The 4,962-nt window shown below is 48.1% G+C and overlaps 1 non-coding gene across 1 annotated transcript; it reads right to left on the reverse strand.

The window, feature by feature from the left end:
- Positions 1-4,677: 4,677 nt before the first annotated feature.
- Positions 4,678-4,749, reverse strand: trnae-uuc. Its single transcript has one exon. It is a non-coding gene; the product is annotated as a tRNA-Glu (tRNA).
- Positions 4,750-4,962: the final 213 nt, after the last annotated feature.

The raw sequence follows: 4,962 nt of genomic DNA on the forward strand, positions 1-4,962 counted from the left end.
GCGAGTCGTGAGTTCATGGAATGCCCTGCCAGTAGCAGTGGTGGACTCTCCCTTTTTATGGACATTTAAACGGGCATTGGATAGGCATATGGAGGATAGTGGGCTAGTGTAAGTTAGGTGGGCTTGGATCGGCGCAACATCGAGTGCCAAAGGGCCTGTACTGCGCTGTGTTTTTTCTATGTTCTATGTTCTATGTTGGGAGCTCATGTTGCCACTGTACAGAATATTGGTCAGGCCACGTTTGGAATATTACATGTAATTTTGGTCTGCTTCCTATCGGAAAGATGTTGTGATACTAGAAAATGTTTACAAGGATGTTGCCATGATTTGAGGGTTGAGCTATAGGGCGAGGCTGAATAAAACTGTTTTCTCTGGGGCGTCGGAGGCTAAGGGGTGACCTTATAGAGGTTTATAAAATCATGAGGGATATGGAGAGGGCAAATAGACAAGTTCTTTTCCCTGGGATTGGTGAGTCCACAACTCGAGGGCATAGATTTAGGGAGGGGAGGGGAAAGATATAGAAGGGACTTAAGGGGCATCCTTTACACGCAGAGGGTGATGCATGTACGGCATGAGCTGCTGGAGTAAGTGATGGAGGGTGTAAAATTACAGCATTTAAAATGCATCGGGATGTGTATATGAATAGGAAGGTTTTATGTGGATTTGGGCCAAGTGCTGGCATATGGGACTAGATTAGGTTAGGATATCTGGGCTGCATGGACGAGTTGGACCGAAGGGCCTGTTTCCGTGCTGTATATCTGTGTCACTCTGTGAGACTCCATGGGATTCTCTCGGAGTAAGTGAGAACTGCTGGAGATCAGAGCTGAAAATGTGTTGCTGGAAAAGCGCAACAGGTCAGGCAGTATCCAAGGAGCAGGAGAATCGACGTTTCGGGCATGAGCCCTTCTTCAGGAATTTTTAGCTATAAACTATAAACATTCCCTTAGTTAAATATCGTGAAGTGTGAAGCCATTGTTTTAGTCCCCAACTTTGACCTGACCCCCGCCCATCCCCCCACCCCAGTAACTCTGTTGACATCCTTCATTTCACATTTAAAACTAGGATCGATAGATTCGTGATCAGTCGGGGATGAACAGTTACAGGAAAAGGGCAGGAAAGGGCATGTACGGAATGTCAGATCAGCCACAATCCTATTGAATGGAGAAGCAGGCTCAAGGGGTTGAATGGCATTTTCCTATTCCTATTTCTTACAGTTCCCGAGCCCTTACGTCTGAAACAGGGTCCTGGCTTCAGTATGTACGATTACTGAGAGTGCTGATGTTCCCTTGTGTATTATCTACAACTTAGAGCTGCTGAAACCTCTTGCTCCTTTGCGACCTCTAAACACAATAAGCCAATGTATCCAGGGGAGGTGATGGCCGACTTTATTGTCACCAGACTATTCACCCAGGTAATGCTCTGGGGACCTGGGTTCAAAACCTACCTCGGAAGATGGTGGAATCTGAATTCAATATAAATCTGGAATGAAGAGTCTAATGATGAAACTGTTGTGGTTTGTTGTAAAGTCCTATCTGGTTTCCTGCTGTCCGAACCTGATCTGATCTGATCGACATGTGATTTCAGATCCACTGTCAGCTGGTTCAATCCTCACTGCCCTTTCAGTCAATTCTTAAAGCTCATCTTTTTTAACTATGATGTTGCCAGAATGATTTATAGACGGCATAGGCTGGGACTTTTTTTTCACTGGAGTGTAAAAGGTTGAGGGTGGAGGTTATGGAGGTTTATGAAGTCATGAGGGACAAAGATAAGTTGAATAATCAGTGTCTTTTCCTGAAGGGGAGGGGAGTTCAAAGTTTGGGAGTATCTTTTTAAGATGAGAGGGAGAAGATTTAAAAATGATGGAGGGGGTTTTTTACATTGAAGGTGGTTCGTGTGTAGAATGAACTGTCAGAGGAAGTGGTGGATGCAGGGAATGTTACAATGTTTAATATTATTTGGATAAGTACATATGCAGGTGGGTCTAATTTCCCCCAGATATTCAAAGGGACAGCCAGTCGGCGGGGGGGGGGGGGGGGGCGAGGCAGGGCCACGTCTATCGTTGTTGTGTGGCATGTGTGACAGCTGCAACAAGACGTCCCAACTCCTGTGCTCAATGCTCTGACCAATGAAAGCAAGCATGCCAAAAGCCTTCTTCACCATCCTGTCTACACACGACTCCATTTTCTCGGAGCTAATAACCCGCAACCATAGATCTCCCTCAGTTTTGGTCCCCTTGGTGTTCTGACTTCTGACTTCTTCAACTCTGGATTTGTGTTGAACTTGATGGGATACTTTGTCCAACTCAGCATGTTTAAACAGTATCGCTCGGAGGGATTCATTTGAAACTTTTCAGGAGGTGAGCTCAACAAGATTGAACTATTCAAAGTTACTTAGATTCTATTTTAAACTTACATCAGGACCAGTAGTCAGAGACACGTACAGCATGGAAACAGACCGTTCGGTCCAACTTGTCCATGCTGACCTGATATCCTAAATTAATCTCGTCCCATTTGACAGCACCTGACCGATATCCTGTGGCAGCTCATTTCATATATATACCACCCACTGCATGAAGAAGTTGTCATTTAATATATTTTGCCTCTTACCCTAAACCTCTGCCCTCTAGTTCTGGACTCACCCATCCCAGGGAAAAGACATTGTCTATTACCCTAAGCATGCCCCTCATAATTTTGTAACATCTATTAGGTCACTCCTCTGCCTCTGATGATCCAGTGAAAACAGTCCCAGCCTATTCAGCCTCTCCTGTAGCTCAAATCCTTCAAATCCCTGCAACATTCCCGTAAATCGTTTCTCATAGAGAAGTCAACGTTTCAGTCCTGAAGGAGGATTAATACCCAAAACGCTGACTACTCCACATTCTGGTGCTGCCTGGCTTGCTGTATTCTCCCAATCTCCTGCTTGCCTGATTCGGCATGCAGTATGTAGTGGCTCAGTGGTTACCACTGCAGCCTCATAGTGCCAGGCGCCCAGGTTTGATTACAGCCTTGGGTGACTGTATGTGAGGAGTTTGCACTTTCTCCCAGCGTCTACGTTGGTTTTCTCTGGGTGATACTGTTTTCTTCCATAAACCAAAGATGTGCAGGTCTTGTGGATTGGCCATATTTTCTTGCCCGTAGAGTTATTTACATTAGTCAGAGGATAATTGGTCTGAATGGGATACTCTTCGGAGGGTCGGTGTGGACTTGTTGGGACAAATTGCCTGTTTTCACACTAAAGCTAATCTCGTCTACGCTACTTTTGTCACTAATGAATGGTAGAATAGACTCGACGGGCCGAATGGCCTAACTTCTGCTCCGATAGTCTTGCGGTCTCAGGTTTCTCTGGATCATTTCATTTGGCAATGAGCAGACCCGGGCTCATTGAGCAGCACTGTCCACTGAAAGCAAACCTCATAGGATGGTTCAACTCTGACAATGTGGAAACAGGTCCTTCAGCCCAATACATCCGGACTGATCTTCCGAAGAGTAACCCAGTCAGATCCATTTTCCGACCATCCCTAAATTACACACAGACCCCGAAGGGTGGAATTATTACTTGGTTCTTGGTGCCATGAGGCAGAAGTGCAATCCCTGAGCCACCATAGGGTTGTGGTTGTGGGGTGTAGGGGAGTCATTTGCATTCCAGCAGAAAACAAAAACAGTCCACCTACTCTCCTACTGCACCACTGTCAGGACTGGCAGGTGGTTCAGTCCTGGGGGGTGACCGAAGGCAGCGCGTCACCGGTGGGATCTGATTGCTGGGAGCGTTGGTGCCCCTGCTGGTGCTTCCGCAAGTTGTAGGAAAGTATGAACCTCTTCCCACACTCGGCCGAGCTGAAGGGCCTTTCCCCGGTGTAGACACACTGGTGCTTCAGCAGGGCGGAGGAATTGCTGAAGGCCTTCCCGCACTCAGGGCAGCAGAATGGGCTCCTCCCCCCCTCCGCCACCGCCCTCCGCCCCAACCCCCGGGTGGATCAGCTGGTGCTTCAGCAGTGTGGAGGAGCGAGTAAAGCCCTTCCCACACTCGGGGCAGGAGAACGCTTCTCCCCAGTGTCGAGGGACTAGTGACTCAGCAGGGCTGATGAATTGCTGAAGGCCTTCCTGCACTTAGGGCAACTGAACGACATCTCCCCGATGTGGACCCACTAGTGGGCCAGCAGGTTGGAAGAAAGAGCAAAGCCCTCCCTGCACTCGGGGCAGAAGAACGGCCACTCCTCAGTGTGGACCCACTGGTGTATCAGCAGGTGGGAAAAACTGGTGAAGGCCATCTCGCACTTGGGGCCGGCGAACGGCCTTCCCCGGTGTGGACCAACTGGTGCGTCAGCAGGGCAGAGGAATCACTGAAGGCTTAGAGGAAACCTACAACACCATCAACAATATCCTTACTGGCATAAAATTCACAAAATAGGAGAACAACAACAAAGTGCCATTTCTAGATGTCACAGTAGAGCGAACAGTCAATGGTAAATTCAAAACAGCGTCTACAGGAAAACATCGCACGCGAACCAAGCACTTAACGACAGAAGCAATCACCCCTACACATCCAAACTAACCTGAATCAGGACAGTATTTCAACGGGCCACTCCACACTGCAGCACCCAAGAACGACGAAGATCAATAAATAACTGTACAGCGCATTTGAGGAGAACGGGCAACCTACAAACCCTCTGAAAATTGCTTCCCTGACCCGGAATCGAACCCGGGCCGCGGCGGTGAAAGCGCCAAACCCTAACCACTAGACCACCAGGGAGATGCGATTAAATGCTGACAGCTGAACTGAAAATTTCTTCCCTGCCCAGAAATCGAATTCTGGCCACAGGGGTAAGAAGGCTTTCACCTGTGCATCCAACAATGTCATTTCTTGTATTCATTGCTCCCGATATGGTCCCCTCTACATTGGGGGGACTGGAGACTCCTCGCAGAGTCAAGTCACAGCGCTTGAGGGAACATCTCCAGGACACCC

Source organism: Chiloscyllium plagiosum, chromosome 44 (genome assembly GCF_004010195.1).
Source record: "Chiloscyllium plagiosum isolate BGI_BamShark_2017 chromosome 44, ASM401019v2, whole genome shotgun sequence".
In the NCBI taxonomy this organism is placed as follows: domain Eukaryota; kingdom Metazoa; phylum Chordata; class Chondrichthyes; order Orectolobiformes; family Hemiscylliidae; genus Chiloscyllium; species Chiloscyllium plagiosum.